The 17831-nt window shown below is 32.1% G+C and overlaps 2 long non-coding RNA genes across 2 annotated transcripts; one reads left to right on the top strand and one right to left on the bottom strand.

Moving 5' to 3' along the window:
- Nucleotides 1-1930: 1930 nt before the first annotated feature.
- On the bottom strand, nt 1931-7414 carry LOC130243487 (uncharacterized). The gene is made up of 3 exons (XR_008839150.1): nt 7337-7414; nt 6172-6266; nt 1931-2191 (listed from the first exon to the last, which is right to left on the bottom strand). It is a non-coding gene; the product is annotated as an uncharacterized LOC130243487 (long non-coding RNA).
- An 819-nt stretch (nt 7415-8233) lies between these two features.
- Nucleotides 8234-12503, top strand: LOC130243783 (uncharacterized). Its single transcript, XR_008839168.1, has 3 exons — nt 8234-8278; nt 10969-11023; nt 12196-12503. It is a non-coding gene; the product is annotated as an uncharacterized LOC130243783 (long non-coding RNA).
- Nucleotides 12504-17831: the final 5328 nt, after the last annotated feature.

The raw sequence follows: 17831 nt of genomic DNA on the forward strand, positions 1-17831 counted from the left end.
AAATTGTCTGTGTCTATGAATGTGATGGGTTGCAGCTGGAAGGGCATCTGCTGTGTAAAACATGCTGGATGAGTTGGCGGTTCATTCTGCTGTGGTGACCCCTGACTAATAAAGGGACTAAGCTGAAAAAAAATGAATGAATGATTAAAAACCATAACTTTTTTGGAAAAACAAATATTATGGAAGTCAATGGTTACAGGTTTTCAGCTTTCCTGAAAATATATTTTTTTGTGTTCATCAGAAGAATGAACTCATAAAGTTTTGAAACAAGTAAAGAGTGGGAAAATAATATAAATTTCATTTTAATGTGATTTATCCTTTTACCATAAACAAGCTAGCTAGGTTAAAGGGTAAGCTAGCTAAGGACTAAAGGGGGCGCCAATGAGCCCCTCAATGACCCTATGAACACACATTATAGGATATAAGAATTAATTTAAAAGAATGATTTCTGCCTGTTATCTGCTTCAAGTAAAAACTGTAGATGGCAAGGATGTAAACAGATTTTCCTGACAACATACATGCACTCATTAAATAATACCATGGGGTCTTCGAAAAAATAAGGGCTCTTATTTAAAGCAAATAGCATCTTTCAGCTTGATATGTGTTTTCTGTTTTTTTTTTTTTTTTTTTTTTCTTTTGTCCATTTATATTGAAGTTGATATTTAGCCACACCATGTTGGTGTTTCGTAACATTTAAGTTTTATGATGTGGGTCGTTAGCCCACTGCTCAACCCCTAACCTGGAGGACTCTTGTTTCATGCCTTTTCATAGATATCTATGTATAGAAAGAGAAAGAAACTGACAATCTTCAGGACAAGGAATGTCCTTCTTCTTTAGTGCCTGAATATGAAATAGCATTCATATTCATATATTCAAAATTTAGTGGCTCAGTGGCTAGCGCTGTTGCCTCACAGCAAGAAGATCGCTAATTCGAGCACTGGCTGGGTCAGTTGGCATTTCTGTGTGGAGTTTGCATGTTCTCCCCGTGTTCGCGTGGGTTTCCTCTGACTGCTTCAGTTTCTCCCACTGTCCAAAGACATGCGCTATAGGTGAATTGAATAAACTAAGTTGGCCGTAGTGAATGAGCGTGTATGGATGTTTCCCAATACTAGGTTGCAGCTGGAAGGTTATCTGCTATGTAAAACATATGCTGGATAAGTTGGGAGTTCATCTTGCTGTGGCGAACCCTGATGAATAAAGCGACTAAACCACAGGAAAATGAATAAATGCATATTCAAAATATCTGTATTTGTCATGCACAGCTTGCTCATAATAATCGTTAGGCATGGGCCAGTATAAGATTCTGACGGTATGATAACCTTAGATAAAAATATCTCGGTTTCACAGTATTGTGATGACTGCTCTAAAATATATTCTTTTTAAATGTATGGGTAAAAAAACAAAACCTTTTTTCCACTTTGAACACAATTTATTTTACTTTGAGAAACATTTCTAATATTTTGGAGCAGTAAACATGTCAGGCTAAATAACTCAAATAAATCATAGATTTTTGTTGTCTTCATTCATTTAAAAAACACAGATTTCTTGACCATTTAAAAACGGCATCTTTGAATATCTTTTCAGCTGGAGATACTGTTGTCTTAAAAAACAAACAACCCACCAAGCAAAGTTACGTCCAAAAGACGTATTTTCTACGTCTCTGTCTGACGTTGAAATTACGTCCTCTGAAGAGCCAGAATGAAAGTTTTTATGACGTCTTTTATTGACGTCTTTTCGACGTCTTTTTTCTACGTCCTTTCGACGTCTTTTCGCCGTCTTTTCGACGTCTTTTCGCCGTCTTTTTGACGTCCTTTCGCAGTATTTTTGACGTCTTTTTTCTCTATTTACTTTTATTTATTTGTATTATGTATTTTTGTGATTCTTTTGAATGACTTTAACACCCACAGGACAAATAAACAGACAGTGCACATTAAATTGAAACATATTTATTTAAATAAAAAACAAACAATCCAATTCACAATAAGACCAGAAACTTGCATTAAAGGGACAGTTCAGCCGAAAAATTAATATTTAAACTCTCAGATGAAGGATTTTTTTGGAAGTATTGCACAGAAAAATTATTTTCTGTGTCCGGCTCCTCCCTTTCTTGCTGGTGCATGCTTCAGGTGCTCGGATGCATGATTTTTTATATTTTCTTCTGTAGCATCCTTGCTCCATTTCATTACTGCAGCTGTAATTTAAAAGACAGAAACTTATAAATAAGTTACAACAACAAAAAATAGCTTAAAGCCATTTATCAAGTACATGTTTTCATATAGACAATAGCACTGTTTGAATCTGTTGTTGGCATAACCATTACATCATAATCGCCGAATATACTCATTGGGCTCTATTTTTTACGGTAAGAATCTGAAGAAGGAAAGTAAAAATGTGTAGATTTCACTGATTAAAAGATCGTGGTTGAATCTCAACAGATGCTGAGCTCGGTGTATGTTGTAAATATTCTCCCTGTATACACCTACTTGTGAGGACGAAATTGAAACTAAAGCTAAACTGGAAAGGAAAGGAATTAAAACCCTGCACTGCAGCTCCCTGACTCGCATTTTTTTTTTATTATTATTGTTATTTTTTTTACTATATTTGAATGTTCCATGACAAAAGTTTTTTTTTTGCAAGATTGCGACAGGCCATACTCTACACAGCCAAATCCTTTATTACAGCTAAATGTATTATATAAATTTACTATATAAATTTACTTGGCACAATTTTATTTAGACCCACACTAAATTGAATTAAGATACTCAAAGACAATAAAAAGATTAAATAAGTGATGATTTACTAAAAATTTAAATGTTCTTAGTCATTTTAACAGAAAAGCAAGAAATATTAAATGGATATAATAATGTTTATAATTATTTTAACAACGAGATTTTGCACACATGGTTGGAATGGTTTTGCGAACCAACTATCCCCTGTGGCTTCTAAATATTTATTATAACAGTATGTATTATTAAGTATACTTATTAAAAACCCACACATCAATACCCTGATTTTCCCTAAATGTACACATGTAATTCTAACATTGTTATTTTATTAAAATTACAAAACACAAAAGAGTTCTGATTATTTCTACCTTGAACTACCGCGGTCAGAATTACCGCATGCATTTCAGTGTCTTACTTTCCCCATGTATTTGAATATGCGTGCCTCTGTTCCCAACAACTTCCTGCTTACATAAACATAACTTTATGATAGGAAAAAATACTTTACTTTAGATATGTCTGCAGTAATAAGTTCCGCGAAAAGTAACTTGCTCTCCCGATTGTAAAGTGAAAGTGAGGTGCGCCGGCAGTCTTGTAACTCATACACACATTTAGAGGCTACATTGCCAAACAGATTACACTTTCAGGGTAATAAATGACTTAAAAAATATTACGACAGACATTCAATGCTTTATTCTTATATCTCAGTAGAAGCTTTAAATACAAATATGATGTGACAATATGACGTCTTATTTGAAAACAGAACTAGCCATTCTAGAATTCTGGTTCAAAACCATATTTTTAAATAAATAAATAAATAGAGTGTGACAGGCGATGCATCAAAGCTAGCCCTTGCTTATGCAGGGGTAACTGTTGTTTCTTGTTTTTATTTAGTTTAATAATACTTGTGTATGCTTTATATGCTTTTACTGGTTTTTCGTTTGTTTTTCTATACGGGCGTGGTAATAATTTTTATAATTTTATATTTCTATTGAAAAAAATTCTCTTATTAGAACAAATTTCGTTTACTATAATTTGTATATTAATTTTATTACGTTTTTTGTCGTCAGTTATCTCCAAAATAAACAAGAACGAATACCATTTAAGGAGAAATTAATTGTCAAAATCATCCATCATGCCATTGCAGTTTCATTCTGATTAATTTATTCAAGTCATTTTACCACAATATGCCAGGAACGCTTTCTAAACTTAATTTCAGCACTAAAATCGCGTGTCCAGTGGTCATTTTAATTAGTGAAATTTATTCAGAAAATTGCTGGAAGAATAAAGATAATAAATAATAAACTAAACTCATTTTGCGCTTGCCACTGAGCACAGCCTAAACAATTTGGGTTATTTGTAAATTGTTTAAATTCGACCATTAACCTAATTAATATATTGTTCAATTTGATTTAAATGACCAATACAAACATTATAGTACTATAATCCATTAAATCCTTTATAGGATAGCTTTAACAATTCATTAAAACCAAACCAAATTTAAAATAAAAATAGGTTGACAGACTTGCCTCAAAGCGCACCATATTTGCTCCATCTGAAGACAAACTGTTTTAGCCATTTTTTAAATAGTGTATTTTTATTTAGTTTGAATGTTGCTTGCCTGTATTTTGTCCAATTTGTTATTTATAGACGCATAAATGCGTGGTAAATAAAAAGACAGTGCTCAGGCAAAAAAAAAAATGACAACTTAATTTTTTTTATTTTAAATTAAATGTAAATAAATGTAGGCTATACTGCTTTAAAATAAATATTCAAAGAAATAAGCTACAACATAAACACTTGATAAACACCAGGCGCATCATCAAACTGGCGGCGGTGCTGAACGGCTGGTTCTGGTAGGCAGAATTAATCGAAAAAAAAAAAATCGTTTATTCACTCCTGATCCCACGATCTGAGTGTCAGAGAGCTGCTGATATAGGGGTTTTAATTGGCGAGTTTCGATATCGTCAACACATTCTTTGAGAATTAAACGAAGTGAAAGGCCTACTGTGGTTTCTATAAAGCAGCAAGTACACTTTTTCTTTAGGATATTTGGCGATCAGTAAGTTGTAAGTAAGTTAAAAATGAATAAATTTGCTTCAAAAAAGATTAGTTGAAGTTACTTTTGAAAAGTTAGTTTTAAGACCACTTTGCTTTTAAAGCATTTAGTTAACGTTAACTTTAAAAAGTGAGGACACATATTGTCTTAAAATTAAGTAAATGATCACTGTAAAAATTTAAATAAAAGTTAAATAAAATAAAAAATAAAAAAGCTAAAAATATTTGTTTATTCAGTGATTAATTTATTTTGTTAAACAAAAACTTTTTTATTTGCTGTTGAACTTAATCTCAATTCTTTAATCAGGAATTTGTCTTATTATGTTCTCCTAAAAACACAAGATACAAAGATTGGATTTTTTTTATTATTGAAAATCAATATGCATAAAACAATTTAGCAATACAATTACAGTCTGCTGTTAACAAGCAGAATAACTGAGAAGAAACGCAAATCTACACCTGATTCAGTCATAGCTGGATGAAATCAGCTGAAATAAAACTAATGTTAACAGAGGTGCGGATCCAAATGCAGTTAATTAAAGATTAGTCAGGCAGGCAATGGTCAAAACAGGTGCAAATGGTAGCATGAAGGTATCCAAAAGAATAGTAAAAGTCACAGTCAAAGAGGTCGGGGCAGGCAGCAAAACAACATAAACAGTATAGACAGGTCAGACAAAAGATCACTGCAGATAATGCCTAGTTCAGACTGCATGATTTTAGCCCCGATTTTGACTCGCTGACAGGTTTTGAGAAATCGGCGACAAATGCCTGATATCACAGGCAAATCAGTATGCTGGAAGAGTTGGCGTTTCATTCCGCTGTGGCAACCCCAGATTAATAAAGGGAATAAGCCAATAAGAAAATAATGAATGAATGAATGAATGAATGAATGAATGAATGAATGAATTAATGAATGAATGACTATATTATAAATTATTACAACCCCAATGAGGAAGTCTAATGCCACCTCTGATATACACACACAGTAATAAAGTCCTGTAAAAATGGCATAATCTATAGTAAAATACTACGCACTGTCACTGTGGAAACGACAAAAGAAATTAGTTATTAAAACAATTATTTTTGAAATGCTTTGAAAAAATTCTCTGTTGAGCATCTTGGGAAATATTTTTTGAATAATTAAATTCTCACAGGAGGGCTAATATTTTTTACTTGAAATGTAAAATAAATAACTTATCAAATAATAACAACCTTATAGAATAATCAGCCATGTGTTTCACAGGAGGACACATTATTAGATTAATTATTTAAAACATTATTTTTTAATTGTATTTATTTTATTTGTTTAAATGTCCATAATGATTTGAAGCAACATATTTGTTTGTGTATATTTTGTATAATTTTTTGCAAACTACCAATGTGTGCATACCTTTCATTGCTCTGTAAATGTTGGAGGTCTCAAGGGCCACCTTGTCCCCCTTTCCCTTCATGTTGAAATGGGACATGAGACGATTACTGAAGAGCCTGTAGAGATGAGTACAAATTTGTATTATTCACTGATTATGGTGTTAAGCGATTCTTGTGGTCCTTATATAGTAAATTAGTAAATAAATGAATAAATAATAATAAGTAAATAATGAAATTGCATTGGTGAATTGTTTGGAGTTGGAGTTCCCTTTCTCACACTGATAACAACGTTTTTAAGGAAAGCAATGAATTATGCATCTTAATATTTGGGAGTCTTTCATACTAATTTACACCAAGTTGGGCCAGTGTTTGTACATTGTAATTAAATTTTTGCTGCTTGCCTTATTGGAGTAATGAACGTTATGAAAATAATATAGGCCTAAACCAACAGTTGCAGATTTTCAGTCAATTCTGGCCCACAGACAACAGCAAGAGATAAGTACATATGATTTTTTAAACTATCCCTTATTCCTTACAACACTAGCACAGAAAAATAAACAATTCGTTCTTTCATCTTAAACAGTCAAGTCTTGTTCAAAACTATTTTTCCTGGAGGAGTTGTTTTACAACAGTATAGTTTGTCACCATTACAGTACAAGGGGCATTTTGCAAACACTACTTGTGTTACTCAGGCCTAATGTTAAGAAATGTTCAAGGTGAGGCTAGCATACAATATGAGTTTGAGGTACCCTCCGACCCCGGATAAGCGTGCACAAACATCCAAGGTAATACGTCAGAGGCGCCGGCCATGCGACCAAGCAAGATATGTGAACGCCTACAGTGGCACTGAGAAGATAAAACTGTTAAATGAAGTCGTTGTTTTTGTTTAACGTCCAGAAAAAAAACATTCTCGTAGCCTAAAAATATTCTAAACGAAAGACACGTGAACTACTTTGAAGATATTTTTGGTGAACCTCTGGACTTTGAGTTGGGTAGCCTACCTTGCTGTCTCAGGGAATTGGAACGACACGAGGGTAAGTGATTAATTAATTACTTTTTTCATGTTTTGTGTGAACACTTTAAGTACACTATATGTGGAGAAAATGAATGAATAAATTAATGAATGAATGAGTAATTTTGATTGTGTTATTACATGGTCCGTGTACCGCTAATACTTTAAAGCTTACCTGTCAAGGACTTTATATACGCAGTCCCTCACATCCTTTCCTCCGATTCGAGCCAATTGCAGCACCTGTTGAAAGTTTATACAAAGTCTTTAAACAAACTCAGAGTCTTTTTAAAATTCCACAAAAATAATTATGCTAAAATAATAATTAGTGTTCTTTCCTACAATATTAAAAAAAACAGTGCATGCTGTAAAGTTATTTTGATGTTTGATATTTTATCGGTTTCAATTCAATAAATCTCTTTGCGACTGTTATATTTTGAGTTCAAAATATGGCAAATAGACAGAAATGGGTACCCATTATTCTGCACAAGCCCTAACGTCTTGAAATAAATTAACCCTTTGAATGAATTAAAAAAATTAACTATATCAACTTATCCAATAGCAGTAGCAAATTATTCAGATAAGCATCGCTTTTGTGTACAAGACTCATTATGTATTTTATTATATTGTTTTTATTCCTTTTATAAAATAATACAAATCAATTAAACAACACCAACTGAGATAAAGGTAGCAAAATATTCACAATATTATTAACTGTAATACACAAACCCTTTTTTTTTTACAGTTATGACATTTAGGGCTGCACGATATTGGAAAAATAAAGCTATCTGACATTGAGATTTAAGTTCACCAAAGCTCTATTTGGGAAGTTTTCATTCATTTAGATCACAGGTGTCAAACTCAGTTCCTGGAGGGCCACAGCTCTGCAAAATTATGGATTAAGTACCATATATAAAAACAATAGATGCATAACTGTAAAAAGACAAAGCTTGTGCAAAATTTAGTGGGCTCAAGGGTAGTTTGTGCTCCTGTTTTTGACCCATATTCCTAATCAATAGGTGGCAGTAATACACCTATAGTAAAATAGCCTAACTGTGCGAATTACAATGCGAAGAAGAGAAGGAGGACGACGACGACCACGAGCTTCATGGGTTTATAGGTAATACGAGTTACTTTTTCGACAAGGTGCTTTATTTCTTTTCATTCATAGCATTATTTTATCACATAGTAAATTGCGGCGGGGGGGGGGGGGGGGGGGGACGCGATTATAGCCCGTTTTAGTATTTAATGCTGACCATTACTTCTCGCTCTCTCTCACACGCACAAACACTCAATTTAACTTATAATAGCATTTTGAAACTGGTTACTAACTAACTAATGCAGTTAACGTTAGTCCTCAGGGATGGAGTGAGTCTTATGATTATATCATGTAAAGTCTGTTTCTTGCTGTAATGCTTATTCAACTTAATTTAATAACTCATTTAACGTAACGTGTTACTTTTCTCAGCGCTGATGGCCCAAACCAATCAGACACATTAATTTTTTTCCCGCTCCAACAGCTGATAGACCACGTCAGTTAACTTTTTCGATAATTAACCATGGTTTACTACAGTAACATAAGTACATAAATATTTAATAACATTCGGTTAATGTAATTAAGCCACGGTCGACACAGATTAACGGTTTTTGGTAAAAAAAAATACAGTTTAAACATTTGTAACGTAACATTTGGTAATGCGCCAAAAAGTTAGGGTTTTACGTAAAAAATCCTTAAAGAGATGGCACATGCGTAAAAATAAATTAATTAATTCTAACGACGTCGAAAGGCTAACGTTAGCGTCAATAAATGATACTTACCAACAACTGACAAATGAACCTTGAGCTTAAAACCGAGCAAAACAAGTAAATATGTAAACAGACGTATAATAACAAGTGTAAGAAATGTACAGGGTTGTTATGTACAATATTTTTGGTATTTACAGATTAATATTGAGTTAAATCGCAAACTATTATAAAAAAAAATGACGTTGAGGGTGCACTATCATCATCTGTGTACAAACAGCCGGTGGTCATGTGACGTGTCAACATGACCAACGGCTGTTTGTAAACAGATGATGATAGTGCACCCTCAACATTATATAATAGTTTGCTATTTAAATCTATTCTCTAAACACAAAAAAATTGTACCTATAATAATACTTTTATTTACAGGTTTGTCCATAATTGTAAGAATATTTTTTTATTAATTTAATAAAAGAATTACAATACATTACATTTTGTACATTTACTACTTTTATTTATATTTATACAGTATTATAATGTTTGTTTTCTCGTGTATGTTGTTTAAAGCATTAAAACAAATAATAAAAAAAGACTACAGCACATAACTTACTGGAAAACTGGTTGTCTTACAATCAATTATTGTAAAATTAATTTTAAAAATAATAAATGATAAATATGTCTAGCATATTTTTATATTAATGCAACAGAGTACAGTATTTATGATTTTTGCTTTAATAATGATTGATTTTGGTGTAATGCATTTATTTTTATAATTGCATATCCCAGCATGTCATCATTGATTTTAGCACTTAACAGTTTTTTTTGTGTGTTGTGGAATCTGAAGTCAGTCCTTTTTTCTTGCTTTTCATGTTTGAATTGTATATACTGCATGTTGAACTAAATGTGAAATGCTGAATACATACATCATACAGGTTTTTCCATGGTGTCCTCCACTGATGGATATTCTGTTCAACTTAAAAATAAATTGTACTATTAAAACATTACAGCAACACACCATACATATTCGTAAATAATTTCATTACAACTGTTAAAGGGACTGTTCAGACAAAAATCTAAATTTCCCATTAATTTACTCATGCACAGCTCATCAAAGATGTAGTTACCCTTTTTCTTCTGTAGAATATTAAAGAAGGGTTTTGGCTGAATCTGTGCTCAATGCTGATTCATATAAATGGCAGCCAATAGTGATTTTTGTTTTTTAGATTTAAAATACACATACAAACAAGTCGAAATCAATAGCCATTGCACCTGGTGACACCAAAGTTCTTGTGAAGTAAAACTACTGGTCTGTGTAAGAAATTGAACATTATTTCCTATATTATTAGCTTTAATTTAAAGTCTCCTCAAACAGTACTCATAAATGTCTGCCGTTGAGTGTGTAGCTTTTTTTTAGCAAGGAGTGTGCCCTTGCAGAAACGTGACAATACTACAAATGCAATGCAGACATTCGTGAGTATTGTTTGAGGAAGCTTTTGATCAAAAGCCATTAATATTGTAAATAATGTTCAATTTCCCTAATTAATGGTAGATTAAATTTTTGGGAGAACTATCCCTTTAAATCTACAACTGTTCTGTCACATCTTTGGGAAATTTGAGGAAAGACACTTACTGTACATAATATCAGTATCAGTATGCTAATGTATTTTAATATTAAGTGGAAAATCATCCAAAGCAATATTAATTATTTATTTGTGTGTAATTTAAAATGTTGTTTTATGAGATTTTTTTATATTTTATGTTTATTAGTAAATTGATTCAATAATACAAAGGCTCAACTTTCTGATGTCAGGAAGAATATAATTTATTATTATTAAAAAAAATTTAATTTCACATGTCTTTGGTTGTTTCTCATAGTATAGCAATTGTCCCCATTGTTTGGCAATGTTATGAAAACACCTGAGTGTATTAAGTCCCTAAATTTCATTTATGTATACATTAATTCATGAGAGGCTATGTGCTTGTTTAATTGAATATTATGTTTATTTACAGCAAATTATGTTCTGCTCACCTGACTCATGCAGAGTTCTGTTCTGTTCTTTCATCTAGATACTCCTTGGCAGCCAGTCTTTGTATGGAGTCCACCATGATCTACTGTATAGAGGTAAAGTTGTCTCTTTTCCCACAGACTATCAGGTACTTTTTAGTATTATTTTCTGGCAACAATGTTTACGTTGTTTTTGATTATGCAGTATTATGCGATATCTCATTGCCATGTACAATGTGAAATTCATCTAAAATTTTAATTCTCTTAATTTTTTCACGCACAGCCCATTCAAGATGTAGGAGCCTTTTTTTTCTTCAAACTGTGGTACGTTTACTACTAGTGGTATGCGGACTTCCGTCTAGTGGTACGCAGAACAATTACTAAATAATAAAAGAAAAAATGTTTAAACCTTTGACGTGTACAATAACACCAATGTGACCAGCTCCGGCTGTTTTCTGAAGTGTACAAGCACACTGCTATGCTTAGAAAATTTAGTGCATCGGGTCATCAGATGCTAAAAATAATGTGTTTAAAGTGTGTTTTCGATATATATAGTTATTTGTTTTGTAAAGCTGCGTGGCTTTCATTTTCGTTTGTTACCTCAGAATTAGGCTAATTTGTCACGAGACTTTCCATGCTTGAAGTTTGGAGCTAGAATATAATTAAAGTTAGTCTCTGTGTGCGGTTAATGCAAACTCCACTGTGTACTTATTAAGATGTGATCTTAGTCGCACCTAATCACGGTAGGCTATTGCCACTCGTATGAATGGATAAATCACGTAGCCTATGAATTGGTCAAGCACTGTATTGATGCGTTTAATCCATACCTGTCAGCCCTCCCGTTTTTTACCAGGATTCTCCTGGATTTTACAATTTTGTCCAGCGATCATTCCGTTTAAGTATTTCCCCTATTTCTAATCTTTCTATGAAAAGTGAAAGTATCAATGGGCCGATTACAAATGTGCTATAATTGCAAGAGCTGTTCAAGAGAATTATGCTTTCGCTTTACTTAGGCTTGACAACACGTTGAAATTATTATTAAAATAACCACATTATTATTCACATAAACATGTATGTTCACTTGACATGTTTATTATGTTATGGAATTTTTATGCTTTAGAAGAATCAAAAACTTACATACAGCACCTTTAATTGTTTTTTGTTTATGTTGGCGACCAATCATTACTTGTGAGTAAACAATACAGCAAGATTGTGTAGACAATCTTGTCATAACCAGAATGGTATTACAGCCCAACACTATGATAGTTTTTTGTGTTCATCTTTACTAGGGTCCAGTGACTACTAGGGGGTCTCTGCAAACTTTCAATGAGGACCATTAGACTTCTTGAGAAGGATTGGCTCAGGGAAGGAGTGACTGCAACCATCTCACCCCAACCCCTGGGTGCATCAGCATTGGATATTATGGGTTAAACCTCCTGTCTATTGTTTAGGGTCACTAATGGTTAAAGAAGTGGACTTGTGTTCAGATGGATGAAGATTCAGTCTCAGTACTAGCAGGGATTGTACATGTTGGGATTGAATAACCAGCACTCTCAACACACTCTATACCAGTGGTGGGCAAACTTTTTAGACCTGAGGACCACATTAAGTTTGCAAACTAAGTGAAGGGCCACTTGTCAAATTCTTCAAAAAATAACTTTATTTATAGTGGCAGTATGCATGAAACCTGTAATATCAGACAGCAACATGTCACATTAACACAAAACAGACTTTTTTATATTATTAAGTCAAATTTACAAGTCAAATTAATTTGCACTGCTATTTATATTTACTTATCAATTATCATAAAACAATAAAATAATCCCTTATAAAGTATAATAATAATAATAATGTAATAATTTTTACTGTGGAAAATAGAAAAGATATTGTCTGATAGAAAACAAATCTCATATTAACACATTATAAATAATTCTTAAGTTTACTATTCAGTCAAGTTTACAATAATCTAATTTGCACTGCTTTTAGAATATATCAATCATAATAAAACTTGATAAAACCATAAAACTTTGATAAAATAACTTTTTAAAGTGGATGTGTGCATGGAAAATATATTCAATGACAAAAACTCATTTAACCAGCAATTATTATATAATTTGAGTCAAATTTACAACAATCTGATTTGAGCTTGTGTTAATATGCTCATATCAATCATAAAACTATGAGATAAAATGAAAGAAGAATCTTAGTCTTTTTTTATTCTAAGTCAAGTTATTATGAGTGTGTTAATGTGAACAATGAGCCTGGTCCCCTCTCTTCGCAAGGGTGTCAAAGTCTGGAGTCGGCTACGATTAAAAACGTGAGGCGCAGCCGGTGGTTAAAACGCGAGGTGTGTAGAGCACATAAGCAGCGCGCAAAACCGTCGCAGCCGATAGTAAACCGTTCAAAATAGGCACCTCTTAACGCATAAATCGCTTTCCGTGTGATCATCCTTTTAGATTGTAGTCTTTAAAAACAGCAATACTTTCTTGGCATATTAGACCTACTGCTTTCTGTCCGATATTGGTGAAGTATTTTGTTGTTCATTCTTCCTTAAACACACAACATACAGAGTCAATTTTTTTTATTTTTGCCTGACTCATTTTCAGTCATTGACGGTTAAGTGCATTTTAATATCCGAGAGTGTGTTCCAGAATTAGACTAACTTTACCGCTTGCAATACTGCCATCACTTCACCAAACTGTTGTTCGGTTAGGCTCGGACACACTAAGGTTGTAGTGTGACTGCAAATTGCGAAATTTAAAACGTGACATAATTTTTAAGGGATGTCAGTTTCATGTGGATTAATTATTCATTGTTACTTTTCAATGAATGTGAACTGTCATAGTTTATTAAAGACGCAAACCCCTCACTGCACGTCAGCTGCACCTTCAGCAACCTAATAGCAACCTCCCAACCTCCTGTGAGCAACAGTGCTTCTCTTCCTAACTAAACAGTACCATCATCGATGACATAAGCGTGTTCTGGCTTGGAAAGTAAAATTGCAATGTGAGTGCGAGCTGAGGGGAGGGGGGAGAAGCGCGTCCTGGCACGATTTTAGTGAAGCGTGCCTAGTGTGAGTACACCCTAAGTTTACTGGACACACCATTGAATTGAATTAAAATATACTTTTAATACACTACCTATTTCGAAAAATATATTTGATAACACTTTTTATAGAATGCTAACCATCTTTATTGCACTTTTAAATATACTATCTTTACAAATAAATACACTTATAAATTATTTAAAATATTTACAAGTTTGCCTTTACTTGTCCACTTAGAGCACTTTTATAATATACTTGTAGTTCATAGTAGTTAAGCTCAAGATCAAGTGTACTCAACTGTGCTGTTTTTTTTTTTTAAACTAAAATATGCTACAAAATAATTTTTTTAGCATTTTAGTACAATTCAAAGTCTTCTATGCACTTTTAAACTTTTAAAAAATTTTACCGGTACAAAAATACACTTGTTATTCATTCACAGTATAAAATTAACATACAAACAAAAATATGCTAGCTTTTTTTTTTAATCTCACCTTATTTTGGACACACATTGTCCAAAAACAAACGAACTATGAAGACACAAAAGTTAAAACATAGAATTTCACAAATTAAGTCACATACTTGCATACAGATTATGACACCAATAGTTCCACAGGCTAAAGTAAAATCAGATTTTTTCTAGAGTAAAATTTAAGACAGAATTTAATTTTAATTTGTTAGTAATTTTTTGTTATTGTCCGACTCTGTAAACAGTATAATCTACATACACCTGTACATAATCCACAAGCTGCTCCTCTGTTCTCATGGGCTCCACACAGAAGTCATGATCAGTGTTGGGCATCTCTGTGACAAGGAGATTGAGAAACAAGTCAGATAAATTGAATTTACACACCTATCATATGCATGGAGGACAAAACCTGTAAAAACCATAACTAAGTAAATAAATCCATTTTAAAATAGATAAAATATGAAAATGAATGTTTTTTCTTCGTTCAACATTTATTCATTTTTGAACATTAGTTCCGTATTTACTTTTTCTTTAGCTCAACATGATAACAAGAGGGGTGGCTATCAGTCATCAAAAGGCAGTCTTTATGCCATCATTAGCTTATCTTTTTTTTTCTGGCTTCTGATGATTGACAGAAATATGCTGACATTCAAATAAATTATTAGACAACAGGCTAATATCAACAGTAATGTTTGTACATAAATGCAATTTGGTTACCTGGAAGGTCAGTCCTAGGTCGTTTCTGATTTCAAAATCCTCGCTTTCTGAAGTTCTGTCTTCCAAGGAGAATTTGTTATTGGATGTATTCTCTTTATTTTGACGATTAGACCGTGATAGCTGACCCCTCACAGCGCTGCGTTTTTGACTCAAAATTGCCTCAGTGCATCACAGAATTGGGCAGGGCTCCTTCTGCATACTTTGCTTCAGTTTATTGTGAATAGTGCCATTCAAGCACTTGAATTCAACTGCACAATTACAAAAATAAAAGAAATCTACTATATTTTTTAACAATGTATTCTTTAAAAGTAATTAAATACATATGACATTACCAGTTTATGAGGCAATGATTACATTTTTATCAAATCCAAGAAATAAAATAAATAGCCAACTTTGCAAAAAAGAATTAAGTACATCAACACTAGACTACTACTAACCAAAAAGTGAATTAAAATACATATATAAATACACTTACATCTTGTTCTTAAAGTGCTTTATTTTTGCACACTGATTTTGTAGTTAATTTGCAGAGTATTATTTTAATACTACTGTAAGTGTCACATTGGGGAAATGCAGTTAAATTTATTTTATTTTTATTTATTTTTTTATACCTGCTCCGGGTGTGTGGTTAGTATGTTCACTGCTGTGTGTGCACTTGGACGGGTTAAATGCAGAGAACAAATTATGTTTTGGTGTGGGTCACCATACTTGGCCACATGTCAGGTCATTTCACATTTAAAAATGTAATTAGATCAAATGCCTTATTTTATTTTATTTTATTTTATGTATTATGATTAGGTTACAACTTACAACACCATTTCCAGTAAGTATTTAATGTGAAGTCATTTTAGAACTTGACTAACTATTATGATGCCAACTAAACAACATCAAACATCAAAGCTGGCAACATCCTTACTGCAAAAGTCTTAAAACAATTGATGATGAGTGCAGTTGAGGTGTAACCATGTCAAAATTCTATCAACAACAGCATTTAGAGTAAATAGGATTATTTTATTCAATCTCTTTAATTTGTCTTGTTTTTTTTATTTGAATTTGAACTTGAAAGGAGCATAGAAAAGCTATCAAATAACCAAGCATATAAATTGAGGTTTTGCCTGTCTGATGCTTCAACAGTTATATGTGGACTTGAGACTGTGTGCTCTTATCTTGAGAGGAGCATCAGAGAATGGAGCACCATAATCCTAACTAAAATAGCAATTTGCTATAATATTTTTTAGATATTATATTTTTAGATTTTAATATTCTATTTTGAAATTATGAAAACATAAATTGTAAAAGTTATATACATAATTACTATAATTGTTACATATAAAACAAATTTGAATAGCAATTTATTATATTCAAATGAGTAAATGCAATACGTTCACAGTGTGCAATTGTTTTGTTTAAAATAGTGGTCAAACAAATTTATTCTCTATATTTTCTAGAAGCTTCATTAAAATAAGTCATGTACATGTGTCTGATTTCTTTGGCTGTGCAATCTGTACAATAAAAACACCAATACCTTGACAGCATTGTGTGCAAGTTGCTAAATGTTTTGTTGCAATAATTGTTTTGCTACACTTTATTTTTAATGAGACTAATATTGTGAATAATGCTTTAAAATGTGATTATTTATTCAGTGAATCGTTTTCTTTTGCAACAACATATAAAGTTGGTTATATATGTGTAGAGTTAGTAATAAAGTGCATTGAGTTGTACCATTTGTATAGTGTAATGTTTTTATTTTACTCAATTCGATTACATTTATCAGGTATTTATTTATTTATTTATTCATTTATTTTTTTGTAATTTAAGCAATTGTCACTTTCGCCACGTTTATTGGAGATTTAATTTGTTTTAAAATATAAAAATAGTTAGATGTGTAGTACACTTCAATCAGTGACTTGGGGTCAGATCTAAATGTCAAAACCTTGGATCACCCCTCATTATAAACGGAATTACTAATTGTCAAGCTTGTAAATCAGGCTTAAAATAATTTAGCAGTAAACATGTTAAGCTATTCTTTCACCAAAATAGCAGGCAATAAGCATCAACCAGTAATATGCAGATAAAAATGCTGCTTTTCATTTTGCATATATTTGTGTGTGGAGGCCCTATAGGCTACTGTTTTTTCATTAATTCGATATTTTGTTCAATAGCGATCTATGCTTGCATTATTTCAACGTTTTCTATATGCACAATCTAAAAAGAACTGTCTAAATTGTGCTCTTTAAATCTGTCCTAAAAGATAATGCAGCATAAATTGCATTTGATCATTAATGCAAAACCTATTACCAGTGAAATTTTCTCTTTATTACATTTGGCTATTTAAAAAAATCTTTTGAGAGTTGGCAATATATTTATATAGTTTTTCGTCTGATTTGCTGCTGCTGTGATCTGAGTAAGTGTTTTAATACTTTCACTATTTTGATCTCTATTTTGGTCTTTACTTTTCTAATACATTTGAATAAAGAGTTTGCAAAAAAAACATTATTTTATATATTATTTCATATGCATTATTATTTATAAATATGTATGTATACATACATACATACACACACACACACACACACACACATATACATATATATATATATATATATATATATATATATATATATATATATATATATATATATATATATAATTTCCTCAACAAAATGTATTCTGCGCTAGACCTTGTGCTGACTTAA

This window comes from Danio aesculapii, chromosome 16 (genome assembly GCF_903798145.1).
Source record: "Danio aesculapii chromosome 16, fDanAes4.1, whole genome shotgun sequence".
NCBI lineage: Eukaryota > Metazoa > Chordata > Actinopteri > Cypriniformes > Danionidae > Danio > Danio aesculapii.